The sequence below is a fragment of the Myotis daubentonii genome, chromosome 4, assembly GCF_963259705.1.
Source record: "Myotis daubentonii chromosome 4, mMyoDau2.1, whole genome shotgun sequence".
Classification (NCBI taxonomy): Eukaryota; Metazoa; Chordata; class Mammalia; order Chiroptera; family Vespertilionidae; genus Myotis; species Myotis daubentonii.
In genome coordinates this window covers 110,448,004-110,465,842 of record NC_081843.1, presented here as the reverse complement: position 1 = coordinate 110,465,842, position 17,839 = coordinate 110,448,004, and the positions used below count along the sequence as shown (strand labels likewise).

At 43.5% G+C, this 17,839-nt stretch overlaps 1 protein-coding gene and 1 pseudogene across 1 annotated transcript in view; one reads left to right on the top strand and one right to left on the bottom strand.

The window, feature by feature from the left end:
- WDR70 (WD repeat domain 70) overlaps positions 1 to 17,839 on the top strand; it is a 209,626-nt gene that overhangs the window by 84,940 nt on the left and 106,847 nt on the right. The window lies entirely within an intron of this gene.
- Positions 16,317 to 16,655, bottom strand: LOC132232466 (large ribosomal subunit protein eL30-like; annotated as a pseudogene).

The following is a 17,839-nucleotide window of genomic DNA, read 5'->3' as shown; positions in this document are numbered from 1 at the left end:
AATGTTTCTTTGGTTTGACTTTGTTTTTCTGAAAGATGGTTACAATAAGTGATTTTTCTTTTAAAAATTATCCTTTCCATTTCTTTTCTACCTTTCTGTGCCTACATGGCAAATTCATATGTGTTCTGTTTCTGAATCCTTTCTTTTCAATTCTGCTGTATAAGCCTGTTGAGTTCATTCCCAACTTTGGAAGAATTGTCTCCTTATCTTTTCAGTTTCGTATTGACAGAGTTGGGGAAGTCAGGGTGGCTGGTTAACAGGCACTTTGAGGGAAGTGTGAATAATGGGTTGCCCCTTTCCATCGCCTCTTTCTAAATCTTGTAAGTTTACATGATTTTGTAGAACTATTTCTGTCTTATAAACTATCCTTTCATGTGATAATACTTTTTAAATTTCTCTTCATGAAAATGTTAGCTTCGTTGCTGCTTTTGGAAATGTGCTGTGAGTGAAAAGTTACCTTCTCTTGATAACACTTTTCTGGTGTCATTATAGTAGTAAAATCAAGTAGAGTATAAAATAGAGACATCTCGCGAGTTAGTAATTACAGGCTCTGCTTTGATGCATGTTTTCTTAATGGACTAGGTTCTGTTAATTACAATAAAACAAATGGCATTTTTGGAAAGCTGTGCTAAGCTATCAGCAAATACAACTAGCATAGACTTGTTTAGCCACACATCATATAGTTGCTTAAGTCTTGTAATATCAGTCAACTGGGGGCCCAGTGCACAAATTCGTGCACCTTGAAAGGAACTGTGGGTCGCGAGGCTGCGTTGAGCCCAGGGGTGGGTTTTGGCCCATCTTCCTTGCCCTTGCCCAGCCCCTCCCACCAAGGTCCCGGTACTCTCTCTGCTGGCAGCCCCACTCCTGTACCACTGCCGCTGGCTCCACTCCCATGCGGCGCCCTGCTTTCACCCGTTGACAGCGCGGAGTGATTGGCGCTGGTGCCAGCTGTGGGTGCAAGCGGCGGCTGTTTCCCCGATCGCCCTTCAGGAGCAGGGGGAGGTGGAGAAGCCCTCGGGTGATTGGGGCTGGCAGCCGCCACTCGCACCCGCTGATGGTGCTGAGCAATCAGGGCTGGTGCTGGGCACTGGCAGCAGGTGTGAGTGCCAGGAGGGACCGTGGTGCACGGGAGCAAAGAATTTTCCGTAACTACCAGAAGCTTGCCCCAATGACAGCAACTGGCGCCCTGCCGTGGTCTGCCACCCCTGCTCACCTGCTCCACCATCCCACCGTGGTTGACGCCCGCCATGTTCTGCATTCTGCTGCTTGCTGCCAATGCCTGCCATGCTCTGCGCTTGCCCCCTGGTGGCAGCGCACGTCATAGCGACCGGTTGTTCGGTTGTTTGCTTGTTCCACTGCTCGGTCTATTTGCATATTAGGGTTTTATATATATAGATAGCTGTGTCTTCATGGAGGAAATAAGGCTCATTGATAACATTCTTGCCAACAAAAATTTGGTGCCACATCTTCACACAGAATAACTGAAGAGGCAGGGCAGCCTTTGTTTTATATCATGTGACTATGTTGTAGTTAGCATTCTGTATCTTACTGAGGCAGTTTTACTTATATGAACCAAATAGGCTGATGATTATAATTATTTTATTTTTAGTTTTTAAAAAATATATTCTTATTAATATCCAAGAGGAAGGGAAAGGATGAGATGGAAACATCAGTGATGAGAGAGAATCATTGATTGTCTGCCTCCTGCACGGCCCCCTCCGCCGCCCGCCCCCCCCCCCCCCCCCACACACACACTGGGGTTCAAATCTGCAACCTGGGAATATGCCCTGACCAGGAATTGAACTGACCTCCTGGTTCATAGGTCGATGCTCAACCACTGAGCCACACTGGCTGGGCCTAAGCCACACTTAAAGTGATTTGCAAAAATGTAGACCAGTGCCACATTTATTACTACTTTGTTTGCTTTAGAAAATATTGTTTTATGAGACACATTTTTTTTCATAAAAATGTGCTAACATATAATGAGTTTATTAATATAACTGAGGTAATAAATATTTTAAAATGTGTTCTAATGCTGATTTTGGCAATTATCCATGCACATGATGCACGTAGACAAAGATCCTGAGGTACATGGACATTTTTTTTTTATTATTATTAGTTAAGGTATTACAAATGTGTCCTCATCCCCCCCATTAACCCCCAACCTCCCCCCCCCCCCCACACACAAACTCATGCTCCCAGGTACATGGACATTTTTATGGCTATTGATGTATCTTGTCAAATTGTCATCTATTACCAGCCTTTAAAGGACTCCTTTGTCATAACACAATACTTTCAATCTATTTGGTGGTATGCAATTAAAAGTTTTCTATTTACTAGAGTTCTTTAAAATATGTAACAGCATTTTCAGCAGCTCATATTGGGCTTCTCCAGTTAGTATAATCTAGCAAGGCTAGTCTATAGGCACTGACAGAGAAACTGCTGGAATATCTTCAGAGCTCTCTATTTTTTCATGCTACCCAGAGAAATTACAAGATAATTATTTGTACAACTTTGTAGGTTTATTTGTAAGATTTAAATGTGATAAGCACAGGGCTTAGCACACAACTGGTGCTTGGTACAAATTTACTTCCATTTATTCTGGTTATTTTTTTCCCTTCAACCAAATGCATTTAAAATGTACAAGGCCAAGTTTGCTCTTACTGTAGTGCAAAGCTTGGACCACAAATCAGTTTATCACCTGCCATCTACTACTTGTTAGTGCTTCTACCTGTTAGCATACTTGCCCCTTTTTTACACCAATGTTCTTATCTGTAAAATAAAAGCCTTAGACTACTTTAAATTCTGGCCTTTCAAAAAATAACCATTTATCTATGTGGAACAACTCTAAAACTACAGAGAAGTAAGCCAACAGTAAGTAGACCCTGATTTGGAAGGAAGTTAAAGCAATGGGCAGGGTGAAATGTTTACCGGGAGGACTGTCACCTGTGGGGATGCAGGAAGAAGAGGCAGAAAAGGAGCCAGACAGAAGCGAAACAGGACATTGATTTGCATCTGGAGGTTTCTTCAGTTAGGCTCAGCAGACATTCACTCTGTGTCTATTGTTGTGGGACAGGCCCTGCCTTAGCCTCAGTGCTTTGAGCTGATTGCACAGAAATGGTCCTTACTCTCCAGGATGCTTCCCATTTTGTGGGATCCCTGGACACCCATCACCCCATGTTTTACAGCAAAGGGATTGCGGTGGGGAGCTGGGCTCCGTCTGGGTGCTTTCTTCAGGGGAACACGAAGTCCTGTTTGCTAAAAGGCATGGATCCCAAATGCAAAAGCAGAGTTTTCCCATCGGTACTTTTCAGTCTGGGAGTTAGCTCAGACTCACCTGGGAAAGAGACAGTTTGTTTCAGATAGGATGTTGCTTTAGTCTTCAGTAAGTCAGAATATCAATTTCTAGATCCTTTCCCATTTTGAATTAACCCCAAACTCTGCTTTTATGAAAACTACTTTAAACCGACAGAGTCAACTCCAAGGGTTGGTGTAGGGGGGAAGTGTTGTAAATGTTTCCCTCCACGGAAGAAAATAACTCTTTCTTTATATATGTTACTAGAGGCCTGGTGCATGAATTTGTGCATGGGTGGGATCCAGCTGGCCCTCCCTGATTGGGGTGGGCGATTGGGCCGGTCCAGCTGGGGGAGGGGACAGGAGGTTGGCCGGCTGGCCCTGCCCCCAGTTGGTGTGGGGGGGGCCAGTTGGGGGTGGGGCTAGCTGGGGAGATGGGCCCTGGGCGGTTGGCAGGCCGGCCCTGCCCCCTGGTCGAACTCCCATCAAACTCCTGGTAGAGGGGACAATTTGCATATTACCCTTTTATTATATAGGACTAGAGGCCCGGTGCACAAAAATTTGTGCACTCAGGGGGAAGGGGGGGGGGTCCCTTAGCCCGGCCTGTGCCCTCTCGCAGTCTAGGACCCCTTGGGAGATAACGACCTGCTGGCTTAGGCCTGCTCCCGGGTGGCAGAGGCCAGGCCCAATCCCTAGGTGCAGCCCCTGGTCGGGCTCAGAGCAGGGCCGATTGGGGAGTTGGGGCGCTGCCCCTGTCATGCACAGAGCAGGGTGGATTGGGAGGTTGCGATGCCACCCTCAGTCACGCTCAGGGTAGGGCTGATTGGGGGGTTGGGGCACCGCCCCCTGTCACACTCAAGGCAGAGTCGATGGGGAGGTTGTGGCGCCACCCCCTGTCACGCACAGAGCAGGGCCAATCAGGGGGTTGGGGCACTGCCCCCTGTCACTCACAGAGCAGGGCTCCGTACCCTGTCACGCACAGAGCAGGGTTGATCAGGGGTTTGGGGAGCTCCCCCCTGTCACGCACAGAGCAGGGCCGATCAGGGGGTTGGGGAGCTCCCCCCGTCACTCACAGAGCAGGGCGGATAGGGAGGTTGTGGCCCTGCCCCCTGGCACACACAGAGCCGCAGGGCGATCAGGGGGTTTGGGCGCTGCCCCCTGTCACGCTGATCCTGGTGCCGGGAGGCCTCTCAGCTCCACTGATCCCGGTGCTGGGAGGCATATTACCCTTTTACTATATAGGATAGAGGCCTGGTGCACGGGTGGGGGCTGGCTGGTTTGCCCTGAAGGGTGTCCTGGATCAGGGTGAGGGTCCCCACTGGGGTGCCTGGCCAGCCTGGATGAGGGGATGATGGCTGTTAGCAGCTGGTCACACACCCTTCAGGGTGGGGGTCCCCACTGGGGTGCCTGGCCAGCCTAGATGAGGCGATGATGGCTGTTTGTAGCTGGCCACACACCCTTCAGGGTGGGGGTCCCCACTGGGGTGCCTGGCCAGTCTGAGTGAGGGGCTGAGGGCTGTTTTCAGGCTGGCGGGTGACTGAAGCTCCCAACTGCTCCTTTTTTTCTTTTTTTTTAAATTCTGGGCCAGCTTTAGCTCTGAGGCTCCAGCTCTTAGGCCTCCGCTGCTGAAAGCAGGTTTCTGGCCTTTGTTTACCTTCTGTATTTGAAACAATGTTGCGATCCTGCTGGCTGAAGCCCAGCGACTAAAGCAGGTTTCTGGGGTTTTGTTTAGCGTCTATATTTGTAACATAGTTGCTTAGAGTTGCAGCTCAGTGGCCAGCAGCGGCTGGCGGGAACGTTGGAGTCCTCCGTCACTGAAGCAAGCAAGCCTCATGTTCGCTTCAAGCTGCCTGGCTGCCGGCCACCATCTTGGCTGGCAGTTAATTTGCATATCGCCCTGATTAGCCAATGGGAAGGGTAGCAGTCGTACGCTAATTACCATGTTTCTCTTTTATTAGATAGGATGGGCCAAGAGCTTTGTAAACTCTGTCTCACTTAACTTTCACAGTAGTGGCTCCAAGAAGGTAGTGACTTCCTAGTCACGCATCTTTTTAGGGGTTGAGTGGGGATTAGAACTCAGGTCTGGCTCCATTATATTACATTACTTCCCTAGCTTTAGCTTTCTTTTTTGTTTTTATATTAAAATATATTTTTATTGATTTCAGAGAGGAAAGGAGAGGGAGAGAGAGAAACATTAATGATGAGAGCAAATCATTGATTGGCTGCCTCCTGCATGCCCCCTACTGGGGATTGAGCCTGCAACCCAGGCATGTGCCCTGACCGGGAATCAAACTGTGACCTCCTGGTTCATAGGTCAGTGCTCAATCACTGATCCACACTGGCTGGGAAGCTTTAGCTTTCTTAGGCCCAGAACCATCTGTATCCTGTTTACTACATCTTCCTTCAGAATAGGTGGTGGCATAGTAAAGCTGATCCTGGGGCTAGTGCAGTGGTTTTGGGAAACCTTTTTTGGGTCATGACCAGCATTTCTTACAAAATAAAATAAAGTAGAAATTGTCAGACTGTGTCATAGGTAGTACTGTTTTCTGAAATTTCTGCTTCAGTTGTAAGAGGGTGGGGTACCAGGGTGGGAGGAAGGGTGAGCGGGTGTGTGCATGTGTTGGGTCTTAATGTATTTCCTACTATGTGAAAGTCGTTCCCTTTTTTTGAGTATAGGATGTGGTCACAAGTTCACCATTGTGTCTCTTCTCCAGGCCTTGAGAACATTCCATGCTGTATTTCAGTTATAAGGCAGTAAAATGCACTAGTTCTCAGCATGGACTCGAGCCAGATATCAGGGCTGAATCCAGGCTCTGCTGTTTTCTCCCCATGTGACCCTTGGCAGGTTATTTTCTTTCTCCTTGGGGTTCTGTGAGCATTGGATGAATTTATATTCCTGAAGTGCTTGGTTTGGTGTCTGTCTCACAGTAGCACTCCATGAGTTATCTGCTGTTACTGTTGTCATTGTTGGTGTTGTTGAAAGCTTTGTCTTTCTCTCAGAGGGACTGTGGACATACTGCTTTAACAACAGCCTTCCATAGCTTTGATTTATTAGGTTAAGTAATTTGTTGCCAACTTGTTATGCACTACAAGAATGCCAGCTTTGCGACTGGTTCCGTGCACTGCTCCTTTTCCATATACCACTCAGATTGTTCTTATTTGGCCAGCGCCACCCATGACAGCTACTAAGTCACGTGTCTGCTTAAGAGTTATTGTGGAAAGTTGTGAGTCTGACTCTGCCAGACCTTGGCCTGTGAAGCACTGGCTAGCTTTACAGGCTGATTTACTCCTGGTCATAGGCCAGCATTGCCAGCCCATAAAATATGTGTGTATGTCCTGGTCTGCTGTGCTGTGGAGGGTGAAAGTGCTATACCTAGGTCCACCTGCCTCTAGGTCTGTGCGGGTCTGGAGGAAGGTGTCGCTTGGGTGTTCAGGGGAGACTTCACAAAGGAAATACTATTTGGGTTTGGGGTTGAACAATCAGACGTCTTCCAGGAATTGTTAAAGGGGAATCGTTCCAGGCACCAACAAGATATTATACCAAGCTCTGGAGCCTGGAAGTCAGAGAGAGGCAAGAATAAGCAGAAGGAGTGAACAGAACAAACTCTAGGCTGTTACCTTCTAGGATATCTGTTACAGATGCTTATAAGTACCTAATTGGAAAAGTAAACAAAAGTTAAATATGTGTTATATTTCTTAGATAGCCAGCCCTATCTTATAGTGAATAGATATCTGCATTTTATTATGATGATAGTATTTTGTTTCTAGAATTGTACAGACTGACGCAGTCAGAGGGGAGGGCGTTGGGAGCTGGGTGAGAAAGGTGAAGGGATTAAGCAAAGAAAAAATGAAAGACTCATGGACACAGACAACAGTGTGGTGATTGCCAGAGGGAAGAGGGGTGGAAGAAGTGAAAGGGGGTGAGAGGGAGACTTGACTTGGGGTGGTAAACACACAATGTAATATACAGATGATGTATTGTAGAATTGTATACGTGAAACCTGTATAATTTTATTAACTAATGTCACCCCAATAAATTCAATAAAAATAAATAAAAATATGGAAAAAAGAAGAACTGTTTTGTGTGCTTTACCTCTTCTTTTTATCTGGGCCATAGCTCCCCTTAGCAGGCACCACTCAATGGCAGCTGCTGTAATTGCAGGCAATGGATGCATTGGGAAAATTTATAGGACTTGACAGGAAAAGCCCAACCCGGGTAAAAAAATAATTAGTATAATGTAGCGATAGGAGGTCATCATTTTTCACAGAATCCTTAAACATGTATATTAATAATTATTATTAATAGTTAACTATGAGCATTGAACTAATTGTATCCTATCCCCATTTTATCGTACAACATTCTGAAAGTATGAGCACTATATGAGATCAAATTATCAAATGCTCAAGCTGATAAAGGAATCTCTCAAAGTTGTGAAGTTATAAGTTCATGCCATTTTTCTAGTGCCCTTTTATTTCCTTCTTTTTTTTTTTAAATACATGTTTTATAATTACAAAGTTGTATAACAGCATCACAGAAATCTGAGGCAGGTAAGAGGAGCAGACCCTCACCCATTGTCTTCCATTGCTGTCATAGAGGAGAGGAAATACCTTTAAGTATTTTTATTTATTTTTTTTTTTGATTAAATCTTTATTGTTCAGATTATTACATTTGTTCCTTTTTTTTCCCCCCCATAACTCCCCTCCTCCCAGTTCCCGCCCCACCCTCCACCCTCACTCCCCACCCACTGTCCTCATCCATAGGTGCACGATTTTTGTCCAGTCTCTTCCCACATCTCCCACACCCCTTTCCCCCCCAAGAATAGTCAGTCCATTCCCTTTCTATGTCCCTGATTCTATTATAATCAACAGTTCATTCTGTTCATCAGATTATTTATTCACTTGATTCTTAGATTCACTTGTTGATAGATGCATATTTGTTGTTCATAATGTGTATCTTTACCTTTTTCTTCCTCTTCCTCTTCTTAAAGGATACCTTTCAGCATTTCATATAATCCTGGTTTGGTGGTGATGAACTCCTTTAGCTTTTCCTTATCTGTGAAGCTCTTTATCTGACCTTCAATTCTGAATGATAGCTTTGCTGGATAAAGTAATCTTGGTTGTAGGTTCTTGGTATTCATCACTTTGAATATTTCTTGCCACTCCCTTCTGGCCTGCAAAGTTTCTGTTGAGAAATCAGCTGACAGTCGTATGGGTATTCCCTTGTAGGTAACTGAGTTTCTTTCTCTTGCTGTTTTTAAGATTCTCTCTTTATCTTTTGCTTTTGGCATTTTAATGATGATGTGTCTTGGTGTGGTCCTCTTTGGATTCCTTTTGTTTGGGGTTCTCCGCGCTTCTTGGACCTGTAAGTCCATTTCTTTCACCAGGTGGGGGAAGTTTTCTGTCATTATTTCTTCAAATAGGTTTTCAATATCTTGCTCTCTCTCATCTTCTGGCACCCCTATAATTCTGATGTTGGTACGCTTGAAGCTGTCCCAGAGGCTCCTTACACTATCCTCGCATTTTTGGATTCTTTTTTCATTTTGCTTTTCCGGTTGGATGTTTTTTGCTTCCTCGCATTTCAAATCATTGACTTGATTCTTGCGCTCCTCTGGTCTGCTGTCGGGCGTCTGTATAATATTCGTTATTTCAGTCCGTGTGTGCTTAATTTCTAGTTGGTTCCCCAATATAAGATCGAGGGTCTTATTAGTTTTCGTGTAGATCTCATTAAGTTTATCGGCAGCTTCTAAACAGTTCTTGAGAGACCTTAAAAGTGTGGTTCTGAACTCTATTTCTTCCATTGACAATTTTGTCCTGTTTCTTTGTCTCCGCATTTTGTTATGCTTCCTTGGTGCACCCCCTAGTGGTCTTTGTTCGCAGTCTTATAGATAAATCTTGATTGTTGTAGCTAATTCCAGGGAGGGTTTGACCTCCAGGCCAAGTGGCTATGAGAAGCAGCTGTGTCAGCAGTGAGAGAACTTCTGTCCTCTAGGGAGGTGCTAATCTAGCCTTTGCCTGAGGCTATCCGGCAAATGCCTCTGTGGGGAGGGTCGAACAGGATCAACAGGGTGGGCCGGAGAGAGCAGTTATGGCGGCTCTCAGTCCTGTCCCCAGGGGCTCTGCCTCTCTGAGTCCTAGCACCCGCTGCAAAGCTCAGAGAGAAAGCTGCACTCGCTCTGACCGAAGCCAGACAGTCCACTTCTCCCGTTTGAGCCTGGGTCCCTAAAGACTCGCCTGTATCTGGTGCTCAGAGTCGGCAACTCCCTCCCGATTGAAAACAACAACCGCGCCCTCCGCCGCCAGCCCGCTCCGCGCACTCCGCACCTCAGAATTTGACTTCAGCACTGCGCCTCCTCTGAGTGTCCGTGTGCGTTTCTCTTTCCTCCTAGTTGTAGGACTTCCACTCAGCCAGCATTCCTGTGTTTCTGGGTGATGTCCGTTCCGTGTTTTAGTTTCACTTTTGAAGTAGTTGTTCAAAGCAGCAAACTCCGGCGTTAACCTATGCCGCCATCTTGGTTTCTCCCCAGATATACCCCTTTAAGTATTTTTAAATGTACTTGAATATAGCTATAATTATAGATTACACAAAATCTTACTTTTTTTCTCAACCTTATACCAAAAGCTGTATAACCTTATACCAAAACTGTTTTCATGCTGTGATGTACTTTTTATTACCATAGTTTTTAGTTGTGGCACAATAGTATTCAGTTTTAAGCACCATAATTTACAAAGCCTTTTTGTTACCTATTTTTATCTATTATAAATAATGTGTTAAATATTTTTATGCATGCAGCTTATTTCACATTTTGGATTTCCTTCTTTCTTTTTTTTTAAAGTATATTTATCAGCAGTGCCCACCCACATTTAGATGCAGAAAAATATTTAGAAATATAAAAAGAATCTCACTTGCCCTAACCGGTTTGGCTCAGTGGATAGAGCATCGGCCTGCAGACTGAAGGGTCCCAGGTTCGATTCCAGTCAAGGGCATATACCTTGGTTGCATGCACATCCCCAGTGGGGGGTGTGCAGGAGACAGCTGATCGATGTTTCTCTCTCATCGGTGTTTCTAACTCTCTATCCCTCTCCCTTTCTCTCTGTAAAAAATCAATAAAATATATTATATATATAAAAAAAGAGTCTCACTTCCCAAAGAATTTATTTTTGTTGCTTATTCTTTGATTATATGATGTGGCCAGTCCTGTGGTGGTTACTGCCATCCTGTTTGTATCTATACTATATTAGAGGCCCAGTGCACTGGGGCGGGGGGGAGGGTCCCTCAGCCCAGCCTGTGCCCTCTCGCAGTCTGGGACCCCTCGCTCCTTACTGCCCGCCTGCTTGCTGTTCCTTACTAGTCATCTCATCTCGCTGCTCCTTAGCACTGCCATGGAGGCAGGAGAGGCTCCCACCACTGCTGCTGCGCTTGCCAGCTGTGAGCCCGGCTGAGTGGCGCTCCCCCAGTGTAAATGCACTGACCACCAGGAGGCAGCTCCTGCGTTGAGAGTCTGCCCCCTGATGGTCAGTGCACATCATAGCGACCAGTTGTTCTGGTCCTTTCGATCACTTAGGCTTTTATTATATAGATGACAGGTCAGAGGACTGGTTGGAGCATCCCAGTGGGATGTCCTTAGTTACCTGTTTTAGACATGAAAATTTTATTGCAAAAACTAGTTATTTATTGATTCTGAAAAAAATTTTTTTTTCAATTACTTGGTTGTTCTTGCACTGGTAACTGAAATCTTTAGTTTATATATTTGAATCGTAATAAACATACACTATATGGTCTTGATTCACAGCTACATTTTCTTTCAGAGGTCCTTGATGTTAAGCAAATTTACCAGTGTTGGGTGAAATACCCAATGGTTTATTTACTCCATGTTTTTCAATAGAGTACTCTTTTTAACGATTCTTTATTTCACCTTACAATTTAGGTCAGATATAATATCTCTCTTTAATTCCTGGTAATTTTGCTTTTCCCAGGCAGATGCCCTGGGACTGAGGGAAATTATAATAGCAATTGGACGACTACAGGAAGAGTGGGCTGGAAATTCTTGGAGAGCAGGAACAGTGTAGCCCATTTCCAGGTGATAGTGACTAAATATGAAAGTCAAAGTAAATTCCATTATGTTGGATGTGGGTGTCATTTTTCGATACCATACCACTGCAAGGAGCCACAAATATGGCATTGTGGGAATGCGGGTGCTGGCAAACATAGCCTGTTACTGTAAGGTAGATGCAGTGACTGGGGTCAGCCTGTTGTAGAGGATGGGAGCCAACTTCGAGTTGCTGCATATCCAAATTAGTGTTCAGGAGTTCATATCATTGAGGGCTTTCACTGGATTTAATATTTTTACTTTTTTTTGAAATGGAATTATGGATTAGAAGTGAATCATTGAGATTTTGTCTTTAGACACAACTCGAGTAACTTCTGAATGAAAGTCAGCTTACTTTCATTGACTCTTATATGGGGAGGCAGTACTTGTGTTATAGAATGACTTGTATGATCAGCCAGCATGAAAAGAAGTTAGCTGATATTTCAACACAGCAAACATAGTGCATGACCTTTATGAAGTTCATTTTTAAAAAGATGCTTAACAAAATCACTGAGGTTAATGACCACCCAAGTTGCTGTTGTAATAAATGTCTATGGTACTTAAAGAGCATTGGCAGGGCACTGACCCTGAGTTTACCAAATATGGGCTAGTTGTTCTTCCTAGATAGTTTATGGAGACTAGGACTTTTGTAAAACACTGTTTTCTGTATGAGGGTAATGGCCGATGTTATTGAATGCTTGCTGTGTGCCAGATGCACTCTTTTAAACAACGTACTAACCCATTTAATTGTCTCACAAGAAAGGTTGAACAGTTGTAAGACCCTTCCTTTTTTCTTCTTTTCCTCATCTCCTTTTTGTGTAGGAACTGGAACTCATTGCCTTGTTCTGGGGATGTACTTTGTCAAAAAGTAGGGGGTGCTGTGGTCTCAGTGATAAGAGAAGTTTCAGTTCGGGGAGAGTTGGTGGTGAGCCTTTGGTGACTGTATAGTATCAGATGTTAGGCATCTTTCAATAAGAATTTAATTCCGGTTCCAAGTAATTCTAAATATCTTCTTAAATAAACCTATTTTTCATGACTAATCCATACATAAGGGTTGACTATAAAATAATAAATGAGTTATTTAGGTTTGCATTGTGTGAACATCTAATTTAGATCTCTTTCTGGAATTTATTTTGAAATAGATATTTTCAAATAATTTCTAATTATTTTCAACTCTGTTAATATTATCTCTTTAAATATTACTTACGCACCACGAAGGCCAAGACATTTTGCAGTTCTTGTATCCCCTGTGGCCTCTCTCAAAGTTCTAGAAACATGGAATTAACTGATCTAGAAAACTAAGATAAGATTATTTTGGTCAACCTCAAAATTCATATTTTTGAATTCTTTTGGAAATAAAGGCTTCCTAAATGGTATTGGCCCTGAGTTAATAATTACTGAATCTGAGTAATGGGTACATGAGGGTTTATTCTATTGTTCTATTTTTGGTTATGTTTGAAATTTTCCATAATAAAAGTTCTAAAAAAAAAAAAGAAGAAAGGCTTTCTAACTAGTCAATATCACAGAGATGGCATACACTGTATAAAACAACTGTTTAATTAAAATTGTATAAAATATTTGTATGAGATACATGGTCACAACAGATAAGGTTGACTACCTTGGCGGGGCAATGGATAGAGGGTTCAAGAAGTATTCATTTTTGGCAGCTGTTATGTTGGCATGGTGCTAAAGCTTGTTTTGTTCCCAACAAGGACAGGATCTGCTGTAGGAGGGTCTTGGCAACAGGCCATATCATTTTGAGTGTTATTTTTATAAAGCAGGTCTCATTGTATTGGCAAAGCTTAATCTTGTAGTGGGTAGAATTCTTTTGTTATAGTCTATCTTATGACATATTTTTTTGGTAGTAAACTAGAAAAGTACTCTCGGTCGATTTAACATACAGATAGCACCCGAAGTTCTAAGTGCATTTGCTATTTACATATATAAAGTAAATGTGCTAGTGTGGGAAAGGAAAAAACTCATGGATTTGGAGAATTGAGGCTGAAGGAAACCGTGGAAGGAAAAGAGGATCATTTGAAGGACAGGGCAAGCACGCTAGGTACACCTTGCATGGGCACCCAAGATACACTATGGTCTTAGGGTCCGTATATGAGTAGATGACACCAAATGCATTTTCAAATTTTCTGTAGTCAAGTGGAAATTTTTCTTTGTTATTTAAAACTAGAGGCCCGGTGCACAAAAATTTGTGCACTGGGGGTGGGCGGGGGCTGTTCCTCAGCCCGGCCTGTCCCCTCTCACAGTCTGGGACCCCTCGGGGGATGACCACCTGCAGGCTTAGGCCTGCTCCCCGGGGGGATTGGGCCTAAGCTGGCAATCAGACATCCCTCTGGCAGCCTGGCAGCCCTCGGGGGATGTCCACTTGCCAGCGGGGAGCAGACCTAAGCTGCAGTCAGACATCCTTAGCACTACTGAGGAGGCGGGAGAGGCTCCCACCACCACTGCTGTACTGGCAGCCGTCAGCCTGGCTTGTGGCTGAGCAGAGCTCCTCCATGTGGGAGCTCACTGACCACCAGAGGGCAGCTCCTGCATTGAGCATCTTCCCCCTGGTGGTCAGTGTGTGTCATAGTGATCAGTCATTCCCAGTCTTTCTGCTGTTAGGGTCAGTTTGCATATTACCCTGTTACTATATACGATAGAGGCCTGGTGCATGGGTGGGGGCCGGCTGGTTCGCCCTGAAGGGTGTCCCGGATCAGGGTGGGGGGCCCACTTGGGTGCCTGGCCAGCCTGGGTGAGGGGCTGATGGCTGTTTGCAGCTGGTCACACCCCCTTCAGGGTGGGGGTCCCCACTGGGGTGCCTGGCCAGCCTGGATGAGGGGCTGATGGCTATTTTTAGGCTGCCTGCACCCCCTTTAGGGTGGGGGTCCCCAATGGGGTGCCTGGCCAGTCTGGATGAGGGGCTGAGGGCTGTTTTCAGGCTGGCCAAGCCAGTGACTGAAGCTCCCAGCCTCTCTTTTTTTTCTTTTTTTATTCTGGGATTTATTTACCTTCTATAATTGAAACTTTGTTGCTGCTCCAGCTCCAAGGCCACGGCCTGCTGAAAGCAGGTATCTGGAGTTTGTTTAGCTTCTCTAATTGCAACTTTGTTGCTTAGAGTGGAGCTCAGAGCCCGGCCATAGCAGGGAGGAAGCTTGGCTTCCTCCATCACTGGCGCAAGCAAGCCTCCTGCTTGCTTCAGCTGCGTGGCTGCCAGCCGCCATCTTGGTTGGGTTAATTTGCATATCCTGCTGATTATCCAATGGGAAGCATAGCAGAGTATGGTCAGTTACCATGTTTGTCTATTATTAGATTAGATGACATTCTAGAAAAATTAGAAGATTTAGGTTTAAAACCTACAAGATACTTAATATCTGTGAGGCTCAGTTTCCTCATTGACCATTATGTGGGCATGTTAGATAGTACCAGAGGAAGCTTAGCTCTTTCCTTTTCCTCTCTTGCAAAAAAATTGCAATGCCCCTATTGGTATGGCATGATAAAATATATGATATAAAAAAGCACGCGGTTGTCTGTTTATACTATTAGTTATGGTTTTCACTAATAACTTTTACCTTTTTTTGGAGTATTTCTAAATCATGGTTTTAGAAAAGATGTCTTTCTCTTGATGTTGACTTTTTTCTAATAGTGTTTGTTTTATTTCAAAGGCAGTTAAATGGAGCTCATGTTTTTATGCATAGACATTTGCAGTAACTCATGTAGTTAAAATTTAAATACACCATAAGAATGAACCACTTCATATGACATTTTATATAGTGGCACAGAAGCTGATCTTACAGATCTTGCTCTTTCTTGTTGCCCACTGCTATAGTTTTGGTGGATTTGAAGTGTGTGCAGACAGCTTACAAGTTAGGGAAAAGTTTATCGACTTGCTTGTCAGCACAATTCAGATATACTCATCTGGATACATAAAACTCTGAAGTCTAGATAAAAGTTACAAAGCATTTTACAAACTTGACAAATCAGGCCTTTTAAAATCCCATCTTTCCTTGCTTTGCTGCTTGCTGCAAGGCTGCTTGTGTCGTTGGTAACCAAGCTGGTGAAATAGCTTGGCTGGTGGGCATATTTTGCTGCAGAAGTCATCCCCTTTTGATCTTAACAAGATGAGCTGTGGTCATTTATCGTTTGAGTCTTATCTTGTTGAAAGAAGAACCTTGAGTAGATTTATTTTATTACACATCAGCTTGATGTGTGAAATTACTTATGTTGTCTGTATTTACAGCTGTTAATTCTCAGGAAAACAGGTGTCTTTATATTATGTAGCTCACTGGAATTTAAATCTTTTTAAAAAAACATGGTTCTGTCAGTATAGCAAACTCTTCAATATTTAGTGTAATTCCTGTGTTTTAGAGTTGTCAGAAGCCTATGGATACAGCTTGTTATAAGTTGCTAGAAGAACTGTTAGAAGCCTGTAGATATTTAGGGCACTAGAGTAACCTTTCAGGGAGGTAATTCCCTAGAAGGTGGTAGACAGAACCTCTACAGATAGGAGATGTGAATGTGCTCAGCACATTACCCTGGGATGAATAATTATTTTCCATTTAGAAGTGTACATAGGAAATAAAATGTTTAGCATTACCCTTTTTAAAAATATACTTTTATTGATTTTAGAGATGAAGGGAGAGAAAGAGATAGAAACATCAATGATGAGAGAGAATCATTGATTTGCTGCCTCCTGCATGCCCCCTAATGGGGATCAAGCCAGCAATCCCAGGCATGCGATCCCTTGACCGCAATCGAACCTGGGACCCTTCAGTCCACAGGCTGACGCTCTATCGACTGAGCCAAACCGACTAGGACTAGCATTACCTCTTTTTACAACAACTTTATTGAGCTATAATTCACATACTATGAAATTCATCCCTCTCCCTTTTTTTTAAAACAAGCTCTGGCCAGTTGTATTAAAGAACAATTTTGTATGATCTACTTCTCAGTCTGTTCTGGCGTGCCTCTAATGAGCCAGGATCACCTGGGTCGGTGGTAGCCATGCACACACTGTAGTATTTTCCACTCGCTGTGCCCAGTGCGGTCTGATTGCCACTGTAGTGATAGGCGCCAGTCTTGGCCGACATGGCCTAGTGCTCTGCTCAGGTCTCCTCAAGGCGGGTGGTTGTTGGCGATGATGAGTGGTTTTGGTTTGCCTTGTCTGATTATTTTCAGAGTCTGCTTGCACCCCAGCTTGTACTGTCCACTTGTCAGAACAAGTTGGAGCCTAGAGTTGGTTGACTCTAGTGACCTTGTCATCTTTTTTGCGGCCACCATCTTTCTGCTTTGGGTGGCCCCCAACCAAGAGCAGCTGCCAAGCTGGCTGGGAGCAAGAAAAAAGTAAAATTTACCCTTTTAATGTATACGTAATTCATTGACTTTTAGTATATTCACAGAATTGTGCATATAGCTAATTTTTAGGACATTTTTATTGCCTCCAAATGAAACCCTGTACCCATTAGCAGTCCCTCCCCATTTTCCCCTTCCCACCTCTCCCCCTTAACCCTGCACCTGCCCCCTGAACTTTCTGAATTTTAGTATGATGCATTGAAATAGAAATAAATAATAGCTTAATGCCACTGATCCTTTATATTAATGAAATTATGTAATTAAGTTCTATATCATTAAATGTTTAGAGCAGTGTGTTATTAAGGTTTTATTTTTCTCGAGTTGTAAACAATAGTGTCTCATCACTTCATGTTTTAATTAGGCATGGTAGTAGTATATCTGAGTCTATCTCTTTTTTTGGTTTTGAAAATTTGAGATAAATGTTTCTTTCCTTTAACCCCCACCTTGAGATAAATACAATGAACTTGATTGTATTTATCTTTGCTTAGAATATTGTTTCTTCACAGGACAACTAAGTATTTAGTTAGCAGTTATAATAGAAGTAATGTTTAAAATAACTTAAAATAAACTTTGCACTTTTTCTCAGTCTTAGAAATATGCCATTTCTGCACACAAACAATTGATATTCTTTTATCATGTTGATTTGTTCACTAATGGAAACTCTTAAGGTCCTTGTAAGCTGTGTGACTTTGGACACCTGACTGTTGAATGACCAGTGGATTAATATTCACAAATATTTGCTTATTACACAAGGTTAGTCCAGTTTTGCCTGGTTTAAATTGGGTTGAGAGTGAGAGACAAAGGGAATGTTTTTTGAAGTTGGCAAGTGAACTGACGGTTCTGTTAGGATAGAGATCTGCTTTGTAGTTCACCTGGGATGAGAACTGTCAGAATTATCCTAAAACTGTTATCATATAAAATTCCAATATGTGTAAGGAGTGAGAGTGGTTGTGAAACTGATTGTATAAGACTTCTGGGGAAAAGACCTTATGTAGGAACATCACTCTAAGGCTTCTCTGACTCTTCTTGGAAGTGATGACAGAACCTGGGGTCTCCAAAAGCAAATAATAGTAGTTCCCAGTGACTATTCCTAGAACAGCTGCTTTTCACTG